Source organism: Elephantulus edwardii, unplaced genomic scaffold (genome assembly GCF_000299155.1).
Source record: "Elephantulus edwardii isolate Elephantulus edwardi_28Jun2011 unplaced genomic scaffold, EleEdw1.0 scaffold00030, whole genome shotgun sequence".
NCBI lineage: Eukaryota > Metazoa > Chordata > Mammalia > Macroscelidea > Macroscelididae > Elephantulus > Elephantulus edwardii.
The window spans coordinates 9,115,863-9,132,109 of NW_006399780.1; the positions used below are offsets into that span (position 1 = coordinate 9,115,863).

Below are 16,247 nucleotides of genomic sequence, written 5' to 3' on the forward strand. Positions count from 1 at the left end.
TTGCAGTTCAAAACTGACCAAATATACAATCAAGATGCATTAATGATAATTGGTGACTAGAATGCTAAAGTTGGAAACAGTGAAGAAGGAATAGTAGTAGGAAAAAATATAGGCTTGGTCATAGAAATGAGGCTGGAAATAGGATAGTGGAATTTTGTATTTTGAATGATTTATTCTTTGCAAATACCTTTTGTAAAAGACACAAATGATGACTTTATATATGGACCTCACCTGAAAGGCTGCATAGGAATCAGATTGACTACATCTATGGAAAGAATCATTGGAGAAGCACAACATCAGCAGTCAAAACTAGGCCAGGAGTGAACTATGGATCAGACCATTAATTATTCATGTGTAAGTTCAAATTGAAGTTGAAGAAAATGAAAATAAGTCCAAGATAACCAAGAAATGAGCTTGTATCTATTCCATCTGAATTTCAGGATCAACTTCAGAACAGATTTGAAGCATTTAGACACCAATGAAACTCAGATGGAATAAAGGATCATATTTTCATTCATACCTTCATTTCCCTAGGTATATATTTCAAAGAAATAACAGCTGTAACACTGACTGACTTGTTTTTATGTTGTTAGGCGCCACTGAGTATGACTCACAGAAATCCTATGAACAACAGTTCTAAATACTGTTTTATCCTGTGCCGTCATCACAATTTCTAATAGTAGTTCAACTTTCTACTGACTAAACAGCCAGAGCTCCTTAATTGTGATAGCAGATCAGTAATATAAAAAGCTTAAGAAAGGTCTATACAAAGCTAGACCAATATTAATGGGTTAACAGCAATTAAAAGTGATTGAGAGCAGAGTGAAAATTAATAGAAAAGGTGAGTGAAGGGAAATTAAACAAGTTTGATTAGACATTGTAATAATGAATACATTTTAATTTATGTTATAAATCAAAATGCCTATGAATGATAAAATGAAAGCCCTTTGTGAATTTTTACTCTAAAATAAACTTATAAATTTCCATTCTGAAATATAAAATACATTCTTTGGCTTTCCACAACAATCCACTCCATGTTTCTAGGCAATCTTATATACCTGCTTTAGGATATGTGGCAATGTAGAGATCATCAGGTCTGGCTTGGAAGTTCCAGATTTTATCCCAATTTTTACAAATATCTTTTGGCAACAAAATGCCTTCTTTGTAATCCATTTCGGGACGCTGGTTTTGGTTTATCTTCTCTGAAGCCATTAGGAAATGATGTTCTAAAATAAAATAAAAAGAAGATAAAATATTTTTTTCACTTCAGGTTTGCTCACTAGAGATTTTCAGAAATGCAGTATATTGTACAAGTTTGCTTTGTTAGAAGAAGATTTTAGCTACTGGTAGCCAGCAGGTTGAAATGAAAGCACCTATTTGATGTGAATGTACAGAGCAATGATTTAATTTATAATGCTGTTCATTGGACTCTCAACCTTCTGATCTTACCACACCTGTATGACTGAGCAAAATACCAGATTTATTATAATATGATATCTTGGCACACTCTGAAAAAGAGAAAGTATCTTCACAAGAGGAAGTATCAGTTTTATTTTCAAGGAATTGTAGTAGGACTTTCTTCAAAACTTGATTGAACTCAATATATGAGATAAGTGAGGTTGGATACTTCTTTCCTTTATTTTTTTTAAAAATTTTAGACAATTATCTTCAATACTTAGAGTAGTTGCACTAGAGTATCCTCTCTCTGTGTGTGTGTGTGTGTGTGTGTGTGTGTGTGTGTGTGTGTGTACCGTCAAATCAGCTCTGACTGGTAAGGAGGAGATTGTCCCTCCTTTCCCGGCAGAGCATCTGGTGGATTCGAAGGATGCGCATCTGGGATTGCAGTGCAGCTTCTTGCCACTAGGCCACCAGAGCTCCCCTTAGAGTATCCTTTTATAAAAAAAAAACCTATTTAACTTTTGTGAATGGACTTTGGCTACTTATTTAAAATCAGTTGTCTGTAGATACCTGGCTTTGATTCTGAGTTCTCAGTTGGGTTGATGTATCTTGATAAATGTAAGTAATGCCACTGAAAAACTTATGTGGAAATTGTCTAACGGAACCTAACTTGCCATGTAAACCTTCCACTAAAACTTGGTAAAACTGTATTTTTATAAAAACTGGATTATATGCAGAAATAAAGCATATTGTCTATGATTTTTGTCTCAAGAAATATATTTTTAAGAAATACAGTCCGAAGTCTGATTTGTGCACCATCTTTGGATCTTACTTTCAATAAGTCAATATAAAATAAATATTTTAAAACAGAAAACAAAAACTCTAAGTATTACAATGAAATGTGCAAGGAGCTGGAGACAGAAAATCAAAAGGGCTGAGCTCACTCAGCATTTCTTAAGCTCAAGGAACTGAAGAACAAATTGAAACCTTGAGTTGCAACACTTTGGGCAGAGTACTAAATGATGCAGGAAGCATTAAAAGAAGATGGAAAGAGTATACAGAGTCGTTGTACCAAAAGGAATTGATGGACACAGAAGAATTTCATGAAACAACGTATGAGCAAGAGCCTATGGTGATGAAGGATGAAGTTCAAGCTGCTCTGAAGGAATTGGCAAAAAACAAGACCCCAGGAATTGATGGTAGACCGACTGACATATTTCAACAAACAGATGCCGCCCTGGATGTGCTCACCAAATTGTGCCAAGAAATCTGGAGGACAGCCACCTGGCCTACTGACTGAAGAGATCTAGATTTGTTCCCATTCCAAAGAAAGGTGATCCAAAAGAGTGTGGAAATTATCAAACAATATTATTGATATCACATGAAAGCAAAATTCTGCTGAATATCATCCAAAAATGACTGGAACAGCACATCAACAGAGAACTGCCTGAAGTGCAAGCTGGATTTAGAAGAGGCCATGGCACTAGAGATATTATAGGTTATGTCAGATGGATCTTGGCTGAAAGCAGAGAGTACCAGAGGAATCTCTATCTGTGTTTCATTGACTATGTAAAGGCATTTGACTGTGTGGATCACAACAAACTGTGACTGACTTTGAGAAGAATTGGAATCCCAGAACACTTAGTTGTGTTTATGTGAAACTTATACTTGGATCAGGAGGCAGTCTTCAGAACAGAGCAAGGAAACACTTCATGGTTCAAAATTAGGAAGGGTGTTCATCAAGGTGTGTCCTATCTCCATATCTTTTCAATCTATATGCAAAACAGATTATCAAGGAGCCTGGGTTCTATGAGGAGAAGTGTGGCATAAGGATTGGAGGTAGACTCATCAACAATCTGCATTATGCAGGTGACACAATCCTGCTTGCTGAAACTGAAGAGGACCTGAAGTGTTTGCTACAGAAGGTCAAAGATTGAAGCCTTAAATATGTATTGAAGCTCAACATCAGGAAAACAAAGATTCTCACCACTGGGCCGATTGGCAGCAACATGATAGATGGTGAAGAGATTGAAATTGTTGACAGCTCCAGTTTGCTTGGTTTTACAATCAACACTCTTGGTACCAGTAGCCAAGAAATTAAAACATGAATTGCATTGGGAAAGTCTGTTGTCAGAGACCTGTCCAAGATACTGAAGAGCAATGATGTCAATCTGGAGACTAAGGTGTGCCTGATACAGGCATGGTCATTGCCTTTACTTGATATGCTTCAGGGAGCTAGACAATGACTAGGGATGATAGAAGGATGCCTTTGAGCTTTGGTGCTGGAGAAGAATATTGAATGGACTGCTAGGAGAACAAACAAGTTTGTCCTAGAGAAGGTGAAGCCAGGCTGCTCCGCTCCTTGGAGGCAAGGATTCTGAAGCTTCCTCTGACATACTTTGGACAAGTTGCAAGGAGGAACCAGTCCTTGGAGGAGGGACGTCATGCTTGGGAGGGTGGAGGGAGAGGAAGACCCTCAGATTGATTCCGTCACTGGGGTAATGGGGATAGGCATGTCAGAGACAATAAGATTGACAAGGGATAGAGTTAGGTTTAGTTGTTCTGTTGTACATAGTGTCGCTATGAGTCACAAGCGACTTGACAGCACATAACAACAACATTCTTTTTGTAGAGCTTGCAAATAAAATATTCTGCCTAGGAATGATCTATTTTTACTCTTCTCTTCTTTTGCTATTAGTTACACATCTGAAAGGAAATAATGTATTTTATGTTTTATTTTGAGGTGTTTTATAGGACAATTTTATGCTATCTAGTCTATCTATCATAAACTTGAGAGGAAAGCTAGTTAAGTTACCTTGTGCTGCTCTAGCAGGTATCCACAAGGGACAAATATTTATACTACAACTTATATTTAATATCCAGAGTAGACAAATGCATAGGGACAAAAGTAGTTTGTCATGGCCAAGGAATAGGAGAGAAGAGCGATGAGTAATTGTTTAATTAGCATTCAGTTTCTCTTTGGAGTTATGAAGTTAACTGTAGTGGTCTTACACATACTGGGAATCCTCTTCTATCCTGCACATCCTAACACTTCCTAACACACAATGCCCATTGTAGCAGTCACTGTGTCATTCCACCTGGTTGAGGGACTTCCTCTCCTTCACCAGCCCTCTACCCTTCCTAGCATCATCTCCCTTTCCAAGGAATAGCATCTCCTAGCAACATGCCCAAAGAATGTGAGGTAAAGCCTCATCATCATTCTTGTCTCCAAAGAGCACTCGGCTGCACCCTCTCCAAGACATATTTGTTCTTTCACTTGACCATCTATGGGATGTTCAGTGCTCTTTAACACCACAACTCATAGATGTTAATTATTGTCCTGTCATCTTTACTCATTGTTCAGCTCTCAGATATATAGCAAGTGATCAGAAAGACTATGGCCTGAGTCTGATGCAAATTAGTCCTCAAACTGGCATTATTACTTCTCAATAATTTAGAAAAGTCCTAACTGCAAATTTTCTCAGTGCAAGGCATCTCCTTATTTACTGAATGGTACCAAGAATGATAATTGTGGGTCCAAGGAAGGTAAAGCTCTTGACAATTTCAATCTCCTTTTCATTCATTATGATGCTGCCTATTGGTCAGAGGTAAGAATCTTTGTTTTCCTGTCATTGAGATGTAATCCATCTCAAAGGCTGCACTTATTAATCTTCTGAAGCAAGTCCTTTTCATTTTTAGCAAGAAAGGTTGTGTCATCTGCTTTACACAGGTTATTGATGAGTCTCCCTCCAGTCCTGATGCCACACTCCTCATAGAATCCAGCCTTTAGGGTAACTTGCTCAGCAAACATTGATTAGGTATGGAGAAAGAATACAATCCTGACATGCTCCCTTTCCAATTCCAAACAATGTAGTGCTTTTCTGCTCCATTTGCACAACAGCCTCCTGGTTCAGGTATAGGTTCTACATGAGCACAGTTTTGTTTTGTTTTGTTTTATTTCCTGACTGCTGATGTTAAGAGTGTTGATTGTGGATCCTGTTTATTTAGTTAATTTTACTGAGGCTAACATAATTAGTTTGTACTCTAAGATATTCAGCCATTGATCCACTCAGCAACAAACACTGAGAAAAATGGGAATCGCAGAATACTTAATTCATACAAAATGAGTGCTCATAAAAAAATCTGCACCTAGATTAAGAAGCTGTTGTCTGAACAGAACTAGGGAACACTGTATAGTTTAAAATCAGGAAAGGTGTGCTCAAGGGTTGTATCCTTTCTCCATACATATTAAATCTTTATGATAATCAAGTAATCTATGTAGCATCAGGACCAGAGGAAGACTCATCAACAACTTACTATGCTTAGATGATACAATCTTGCTTGCTAAAAATGAGCACCTGAAGCACTTGCTGCTGAAAATCAAAGACTACAGACTTCAATATGGGTTACATCCCAGCATCAAGAAAACAAGGGTTTTTTTTCCACTGGGCCAATAGGTAACATTAGGTAGATGGATTAAGAATAGAAGCTGTTAATGATTTCATCTTGAATCCACAGTTAACACTAACTTGGAAATGTCACTCTACCTGGTTGAGGGTCTTCTTCACCAACTCTCCACCCTTCCCAACATCATGACCTTTTCCAAAGAATAACACCTTCTAGCAATGTGTCCAAAATATGTGAGGTGAAGCCTTATCATACTTGCCTCCAAAGAGCACTCCAGCTGTACCTCTCCAAGACATATCTGCTTGTTCACTTGTCTGTCCATGGGATGTTCAGTGCTCTCCTCCAACATCACAGCTTAAAGGCACCAATTCTTCCTCTGTCATCCTTATTCATTGTCCAGGTCTCAGATGCACAGCTAGTAATCAGAAAAACTATGATGGCTTGAATCAGACTCACCCTAGTCTTTAAACTGGAATCACCACTTCTAAATAATTTGGAAAGGTCCCTAATTGCAGATTTTCCCATTGCAGTACATCTCCTTATGTCCTGACTACTAGTACCAAGGGTGTTAATTATGAATCCAAGCAAGATGAAGCTGTTGAGAGTTTCAATCTCTTCTCTATCCATCATTACATTGCCTATGGGTGCAGTGGTAAGAGTCTTTGTTTTCCTGATATTGAGATGCAATCCAAATTCAAGGCTGCATTCCTTGATCTTCTGCAACTAGTGCTTCAAGTCCTCCTCACTTTCAGCAAGCAAAGTTGTATCATCTGCACAATACAGCTTATTTTACAAGTCTCCCTCCAATCATGATGCCACACTCCTGCTCATGGAGCCCAGCTTCTTGAATTATTTGCCCAGCACACAGATTAAATAGGTATGGAGAGAGAATACAACTGTGACACTTTCCTTATTCCAAATCATGCAGTGCTTTCCTGCTTAGTTTGCACTATAGCCTCCTGGTCCAGGTATAGATTCTGCATGAGCACAATAAAGTGCTCTAGGATTCCCATTCTTCTCAATATCAGCCACAACTTGTCATGATCCACATAGTCATAATCAATCGACTACATAGTCAATATAGCACAGATAGACATTCTTCTGATGTTCTTTACTGTTGGAGGATGTTGGGGAGGAAGGGAGGGCCTCTGGCTAGAACAGATAGCCTACCTTCAGATAAGTGCAAGCTTCCTAACAGCCTTTAATATGGAACAGAGAAACCTCTCCTCTGTTTGGCCGTACCAGTTTGAAAAAGCTCACCACCTGAGAAGATGGCTGCCACATCTGTTGAGCTGGGAGTAGTCAACACGAGGCTGAGGTTCTCCTATCCAATCTGCATGTCCCACGGCTGCAAGCCCACCCTATCTTGTCTTCCAGTTTACTTGTTCGTATATAAGTGTGCTGCAGCTCCCAATAAAATTGAGCTGGATTTACTTTCTGAATGGCTCTCAGAGTGGTGTGTCTCCATCGTGCTTACCCCCATTAGGAAGTTCGTTGCCGGCGAACAGACAGTGACACTTTCAGCCAGAATGCATCTGACATCAGCAATGACAAACCTGGTTCCATGGCCTCTTCTAAATCCTGCTTGAACTTCTGGCAGTTTTTCTATCTATGCACTGTTCCATACGTTTTGGTATAATTTTCAGCAGCATTTTGTTTGTATATGATATCAATGATATTGCTTGATAATTTCCACATTAAGTTGCTTCACCTTTCTTGAGAATGGGAAAAAAAAATAGACTCCTTATAATTTGTTGGCCATCCATCCATCCTCCAAATTTCCTGGCATTGACTGGTGAATGCATCCATGACTTCATCTGTTAAGTGAAACAAGTCAATTGGTATTCTACTGAATTCTGGGGCCTTATTTTTTGCCAATGCTTTCAATGCAGCTTCTACTTCCTCCTTCATTACCAATGGCTCCTGTTCATATGGTACTTCCTGAAATTATTTAGTGTCAATCAATTCTTTCTGGTACAATGATTCTATAAATCCTTTTGATGCTTTCTGGGTCATTCAATACATCAACAATAGCATCTTTCATAGTACTCTTTGTTATTCACAGTAAGCTGGGGGGTGGGGTGGGAGCTTCTTGTGTAGGCTAACAGAATCTGGTGGGAGGGCCTTTGTATTTAAAAGTGGGTTGGTGCTGCCTGAGGGTGAGCCTCTAGCTTGGCACAGGTCGATCCTGGCGCATAAGTATTTTTTTATTTACTTGATGTAATAAATAAATAAAGCTACATGTAAACTGGGCATTTCTGATTGTGTTAGCTATCAAGTGTAGGTTGATTACCTCTTTCTGATTTCATTTACAATCAGCTGTGGGTCAGAAGTTGATTAACTATTTCTGATCTTGTTACAATCAGATGTGGGTCAGAAGCTGATTAACTATTTCTGATCTTGTTTAATTCTTTGTCCTAGGCAGGTACTAACTTTCTTCCTTAATGTCTCTATTCCTCTTTTAGCAATTCACATCTTCATTGAAACAAAAGAATGACTGTTCTTCCAAATACAGAACTAATAAGTCCTCAATATTTCAGAGGTAGTACTGAAAAAGTAAATGTTATGAGAGTTTTTCTGAGTTAGTGTGTGGAGGATTTTCCAGAAGTAAAGACATTTCTCCTTCTGTTACAATGTTGTTGTTGTTAAGTGTTGTTGAGTCACAAGAGACTCATGGCGACCTTATGAATGAAAGTTCTCAACAGTTGCATGACTTTCATTATTTCTCCAGGTTCATAGGGTTTCTGGAGGCAAGCTATTATGGAAGTGGATGCCACTTCTGTTTCCAAGCTTGTTTTAATTGGGGAGCTCCAGCAAATACTGTCCACTATGGTCAACCATTATTGCATTTGATTCATCCGTGTCACAGTGTTCAGCTTCACAGCAACCACAAGTTACCTCTGCATGGCAAATGGACACACCAGGGGTATATGACCTAGAAGAATGTTACCGTATTTTACCATTCTGGCACACTCAAATGTTGGTGAACTCTGGGCCAAAGACCTTAAATTCATGTGGCAAGCCTGCTCTGCTGACACCCACTTGGGGCAAAAAGAAAGCCACAAGCACCGTGAGTGTTCCATACTTTCCTCTCTTCAAGATGCAAGAGGCCTCATCCAGCTGACACGATAGTAAAAAGATTTTAAGGCAACAACTCAGAAGGTGAGTCCTTAGTATCCTTGCAGAGAGCATTATGTTGGCTTTACCTACACTCAAAACTAAATCAGAAGGAAATATCTGTATAGTAAAAGTACTGCTTTGGGAAGTTCTGTCTAGGTTTTACCCAGAATATTCCTCCACTTACTGTCATGGATGCAGTTGTGTCTCCTAAACTCTTTGTTGTACTGACTAACCCTTGGTTCTCAGTATTATGTAATTCTGTGTTATAAATCCTCACTGCTTTAAAGTTAGTGAGATAGGTTTAGGCATTTAGGTTATCAAGCCCCATGATTTAGAACTCATGACTCAAATGCCATTAAATATATATATTTTAAAGATATTTTTAAATGACAATTAAAAGATATATATTTAATGACACTTGAGTCAAGAGTTCTACCTTCTCGTTTAAAATATTTATTTGACACTCTTCTATAATTATTGTGTTGAACTGACTTTAGGAGAAGAGGTAATAAAAATTAACTTTTCTTAGGCAACAAGACACATTCCTTGATTTCTAAGTAGTTTACACTGTTGTGTTGTTGATGCCATTAAGATTTTGGGCTCTATGAGGCTGGACTTTATGAAGAGAAATGTAGCATCAGGATTGGAGGAAGACTCATAAACAACCTGTAAGGTTGTATCATCTGCATAATACAGTTTGTTGATGAGTATACCTCCAATTCTTATAACATATTGTTGTTCACATAGTCCAGTTTCTTGAATGATTTACTCAGCATACAGATTGAATATATATGAAGGAGCAATCCAATCCTGATGCACACCTTTCCTAATTTTAAACCATAAAGTCACTTTGTTATCTTTATCACCTGTGCTGGATGTTAAGTCAAGTGGCATGTGGTTAGAGAACATAAATCAATTCAGCTGTTATCTACAAAACCAGTGCTTGTGGATTAGGCTATGTGCAATTTCCAAGTTAAAAAGAATGTGATATTCTTTTTTCTTTCGTAGGAAAGTAAGATAGACATATACTTACCAATAATAGTGACAGTTCATAATTTAAAGTAGTTCTTTCTCCAGGAATGTTTTTATTTTTTCCAGTAAGTCTTCTTTATCCTCACCTTGTATTCTGACAATATGGTTCTATGCTAATTCTACGTAACATGTTGTTGTTGATAGGTGCTCTCGAGTTGACAACAACTCATTTAGACCCTATGTAAAAGAGAGCCTTCCCCATCTTAGGTGATCTCCTTGAAAGTTAACCTCTCTTTCACTAAGTACTTAATTGGAAGTTAGGAGAAATGGTATATGGCAGACTTTCTTCACCAGAAATATCAAAAGCTACCTACCATTGCTTCCTTGTAGAGTTTCATAAGTTGTCTCTTCATTATTTACAATTGTGAAAAAGTTATCAAGTCATGTTTATCTGCTAGAGCAAATAGGGTAGCACCTGTTTATCCAGAGATAAATATGAGTTATGGATCAAAGGTCTCTTACTTGAGCTGCTCTCATCATGACTCAATAAATAGTCCATCTTTTCCATAATCACTGATTGAGGGAGGTTTCTCAATACTTGGCTCTATATTTTAAACAAACCGAATAATAAGAGTACTAAAGTATTTTCAACATGTTCTAGAGTACTATTGTTTTCGTTCTTTGTTACTGACGAATTGAGCATGGCTCATAGCAACTCTATGAACAAAAGTTCTGAAGCCTTTCTATAATTATCATCATTTCTCCAAGTTTATAGAGTTTCCTGAGGCTTGTGGTTTAAGAAGTGGCTGCCACTCCTGCTTCCAAACTCGAATCAATCTGGGAACTCCATCAAACACGGCCCATGATGGGTAGCCTTTATGGTGTTTGGCACACCTATGGCACAGCAGTTCCATTATGTCATTTGAAACTCAAATGGCACAAGATTCATTATCACAGCAAACTCAGATTAACTCATCACACTAAATTGGCCAGAGTGCTGTATGACTTAGAAGAATGTTCCTCCAAAATACAGTAAGAAGTGATTAAAATACAATCCCTCTGGGCCACCTTTTAAATATAAGGACCCCCCACCAGAGTTTTTTTACTCTAAACAAGAGGCTTAAATAAAAACAACCAAACAATCCACACAGATTTTCAACCAAAAAAAGAGTACTATCTTACAGACTACAGCCAATTCATCTAACTCCAAAATAGAGGCAAGGGCTTTGGCATTTTATGTTGTTTTTAAGTGCTAACCCTATAAACAAAAGAATATGGTCCTTTTTCCAAGTTCATAGAGTTTCCACAGGCATGTTTAGGAAGTGTATGCCACTGCTGTTTCCAAGTCTGTTTTAATGAGTGAGCTCTACCAAACATTGTCAACTATGTGTAACCATTATGACATTATGGCACATCATTTGGTATAATAGAATCCACAGTTACCTCAATACAGAGAAAGGACAGAATAGGGATGTACCACTTAGGAGAATGTTCATTTCAAAGACAATTAAAACTAGTCCCAAGAGCCCAAATGAATTTAGCTGGTCTAAAATCCTTATTTTTTTTACTTCATCATTGTTTTTGTTATTATATGCTATTGAATTTGCTATGACTTAAGTTACAGAAACAAATCTGTCTTTGAGGGAGTGCACTCATGGTGTTACTTCTTATTTATTTATTTCAACAGCTAATATTTTGCATTTATTTATTAAACTGTATCTGTAAGTGTATCATGCAATATTTATAACCTCCAAAGACATGATCAGATTTATAATGACAGTGAAAATAAAAGAGAATAATAATGAAAGCTAAGAAAAAAATAAGCTATTGAACTCACTGCTAGAACCAATTTACAATGGAAATTAATCCTGTTTTTTAATTAGAGACCATTTGTACTCACTTATAACATCATTTTTTTTTCCTTGGAAAATGCCATTTACGTTTCAAAAGACTGGAGGAAGCATATCCTAGAGCACAACTGAATTTTAGTTGGATGCTTACTTTTAAGTGCAAACTTCCCACTTCCCGTCATTAGATATGTAAGGATATTTTGCCTATTAAGGCTATGAAAAGCTACCACATGACTAGTAATTCAGTAGCACTCAGATACTACAGCAGTTTTAAGTATCTCAATCACTAGCTAATGTGCTATTAGGAAAGACAAAGAGACATGTAGAACACTGAATAACTGAGCAAATATTGATAATGTAGTTAATGACATGTTGTTGTTGTTACATATGCTGTCAAGTTGCTTGTGACTCATAGGGACTCTATGTACAACAGCCCTGAAATCTGCTCTAACCTGTGCCAAATTTACTACCTCTGACACTCCTACCCTCATTACCCCAGCCACTGAATCGATCCATCTCATCGATGGTCTTCCTCTCTTTCTCTGTCCCTCCACCCTTCCAAGCATGATATCCCTCTCCCAAGACTGGTCCCTCCTTGTAGCATGTTTGAAGTATGTCAGATGGAGTCACAGAATCCTTGCCTCGAAGAAGCAGCCTGGTTTCACCTTCTCCAGGATGAACCTGTTTGTTCTCCTGGCAGACAATGGTATAGTCAACAGTCCTCTCCAGCACCATAGCTCAAAGGCATCAATTGTCCTTCTGTCATCCCTAGTCATTGTCCAGCTCTCTGATGCATAGCAAGCAATTACGAAGACTATGTCCTGTATCAGGTGCACCTTAGTTTCCAGACTGATGTCGTTGCTCCTCAGTACTCTGGAGAGGTCCTTGACAGCCAACTTTCCCAATGCAGTTCATCTTTTGATTTCTTGTCTGCTGGTACTAAGAGTGTTGACTGTGGAGCCAAACAAACTAAAGCTGTTAACAATCTCACTCTCTTCACCATCTATCATAATGCTGCCAATTCAAGGTACTATTGTTAATAATCTCAGCATTATTCCAATTTCAGTGTGCTGCTGAAGCATGAGATTTTGAGTACTGGTAATATATTATTTATACCTGAGGCATTACTACTGACAATCCTCCATTACCTCCTCTGTCCCTGTTTCTTGTTTTCTACTATCAATATTGTAGCAACATCATTCCTGCAGATAAGAAACTAATTGGTGACCCTAATTTGTAAGCATTTTGATGCTGTCTTTTTACCTCTACAGATAATTTTGATGGCAAACCTCTTCTTGAGGTTTTTGTATTTTTTATTATTATTTTTCTCCCTAGCCTGATATGTATAAAATAAGAAAACAAATCAAGCAACAAGAAACCCCTTAATATTTAACTAGAATCCACAGCAAGCAGAAACTTTAGACATTCTGTTACATATGTGATAGAAGTTTTGAAGGAAGTTTTTAGTTTTTGAAACAGAAATCAAAGCCACCAAATTATCTGTGTTTTATGGTATGTGAGAATATATTTGAGTATCTAAGTATTTATGAAGATCACAGAAATTATTCCCTCCTCTATCTGCCTGATGTTTAACTTTTCAATGTGTCCTTATCTGATAGGAGTGACAATAAAACCTTGGTGATTTTAAGAATTAGTGAGACATTATGGTACATTTACACGGAATATTATGCAGCATACAGGAGAAATGGTTTTGTAACTTATTACCTAGAATGAGAGGGACTGGAGAGCATTATGCTGAGTGATCTAACTCAGTCATATAAGGTAAAATACTGCATAAGACCATTATTGTAGAATGATTACAAGGCTTCATAGAGGGGTAAGAGGGGGCTTTATCATCAGGTCACACAATTTGATGGGTGGAAGGAGGGCTGGGTAAAGGAAAGGGCAAAATTCCTGTGTAAAAAATAATGTGTATGAACTTTATGAAAGTTGTAATTAAACCAGTATAAAATTAAAACAAAAACAAAAACAATCAATAACAAAAACAGTAAAACAAAAAAGATAAAATTCTTAGCTCGATGCCTGGCTTACTTTATGTAATTATGCATAATGCTTTTTTCCAGATTTCCCCCCACCTCCTCCCCGTTTAAAGTATCAAGAGTTGTCTAGGCCAGTTAAGTTCTTCCACAATTGGAGATATTAAAACCTCTTGGCCTAATGCTATGAAAGGAATTTAAACATTGGTTGGTTGTCAGATTGGAACAATTCCACAGCTCCTTCTCAACATGAGATTGGCATTTCAGCTGGTTAATAAAAAAAAAAGACATCTCTCTAGAGATACTATGGCATGCCATCTTGTAAAAACAACATATGCTCACCTTTTAAAAGAAATCCCCTTTTCTGTGTGTCTGTGTCACTATATATGCCTATGATTAAAACCAAAAATCTCTTAAGGAGATCTTTGTTGGAAATGTTTCCTTGTCCCTTTATGTTGGAAATTCTTTTTTCAGGGAGTCCATGACAGGCACAGCAAGGTTTTCAGTGTTGTAACTGACCTACCTTCATTTTGATACTTAATATATATTCTTGTCAAAAGAAAATCAGTGTCATGGGTTCTTTTATATCATATTTTTTAAACCATATTTGTTAAAGCCTCAAGAGAGTGAAGACCTATTTCAATTTGTTTCATATGCATCTGAAACTTGGACAGTGAATAAGAAAAACTCTCAAGGAGATGGATTGACACAGTGATAATGGCTTAAACATAGAATTGGTGAGGATGGCTCAGGCTCATTCTGGGTTTTATTCTCTTGTGCACAAGGCTGCTATGAGGAGGAGCAGACTTGATAGCACCTAACAAACACAAGTGTTTGAGAGCAAGAATGGAGAGTACAGCACATGCATTATTAGACAGGAGTTAAAAATATTTTGTTAGGCGGATATTTGATTAATTATTGTTCTTACTCAAGACAATTCCAGCTTGAGACCATCCCCCTTAGACACAACTCACTTGCTTCCCTCTTTCCAGTTACCTTTTGTGTCTCATAACCTTATATATCAAAGAGTTGTAGACCATCTTGTATCTCTCGGTGTCTGACTATTACGGTTTATAAGTGCTTCTCCTTTCACATTATTCCTGGTACTTACTACATATCCTCTTTGCTTCCCTTATTTTTTCCTTGAAATTCTTCCTTATTTTATCAACTTTGTTTCCCTGAAGGCCAGACTACTGTAAGCTTGTGACAGAGTTAAATCATGTGCTTATTTTGCCTTAAAATAGAGCTTGCTGGCCTAGTGGCAAGGAACTGCACTGCAATCCCAAAGGCACATGGTTTGAGGTCACCAGCTGCTCCACAGAATGATGAGAAATCTCTTTCTATGCAATTAACTGCTTCTGAAAACCCACTGGAGGGTCAGCTATGGGACAGTTCTGACTTAAGGTACATAACAACAACAACAACAACAACAACAACAACAACAACAACAACAACAACAGGTGAATATTATCTGCTAGCTAGCTATCATATACTTTACTATATGCTAGGTAATCCTTTAGTTTATGATAATGATGGATATCATATATTTTAGTACATGCTAGGTAATCACATACTTTAGTTTTAAAAGTCTATAAAGGAGAAGAATAGATTACATTTTGATGAGATACTGTAGGGAGGGAAAAGTGCAAGAAAGCCCAGCCTTAACTAGTTAATAGCTCTCAGATCTCTGTGTGGAAAGTCAAGGTGCTTCCTGACATCTTTTGGTAGTCCTTGTCAAACTCTTCATTCTGGGCAACAGTGAAATGGTTCTTCCAGTCTCCAGGAATCCCTGAAACAAATCAAAGTCTTAGTGATTGCTAGAGGAGTTCAGGAAGAAGAAATATGTGCTATCAAAACTTTTACAGAGATGGGGAAAAACAGGTAGTTTGCCTTTCAGAATTTGTACAGATGTGTTGTTGATGTAAATGAATATTGAAGCAGGAATCACAGAATCCAATTTAATATCATGAGTGTAAGACTCACCTTTTCTCATAAATGGGGATATGGAGTGGTCCATGATGCTGGTAGGCAAAGTAGTAAGGTTGGCCATTGGGTTTTGTTTCATTTTACCAAGAAATTGTGATAGATAATATTATTCAGAATTTCCTCTGATATCTCTTTTTTTCAGGAACTTCAATATCTTCAGAATTTCCCTCATTGGGTCCTGTAGTTGGAGAAGTTAATCAAAGTAAACAATTTGATCTTTCATTATGCAGAACATTCTACTTTTTAGGAAACAATTTTTAGTGAGCGATAAGTTAACGAGTCAATTAAGATACATTTAAGAGATAGTTTAAAAATAAGTACTGTATGAAAAACCTCATCTGGTCTTCACTCATTAGTGTTCAAGGCCTCAAACCTGTTCCTGAGATGATTCTGAAATTCAGGTGGTATGAAATTAAAGTCATATTTTGGCTCCTGTGGATTCGGTTTAATTTTCCTCAGCTTCAGCTTGAACTTGCATATGAGTAGTTGGTGGTCTGTTCCACAATCAGCTCCTGGC

General features: G+C 37.5%; 2 pseudogenes; both read right to left on the bottom strand.

The window, feature by feature from the left end:
- LOC102872778 overlaps positions 1-1,173 on the bottom strand; it is a 20,603-nt pseudogene extending 19,430 nt beyond the window's left edge.
- Positions 1,174-15,423: 14,250 nt separating this feature from the next.
- Positions 15,424-16,247, bottom strand: part of LOC102871035 — a 23,484-nt pseudogene continuing 22,660 nt past the window's right edge.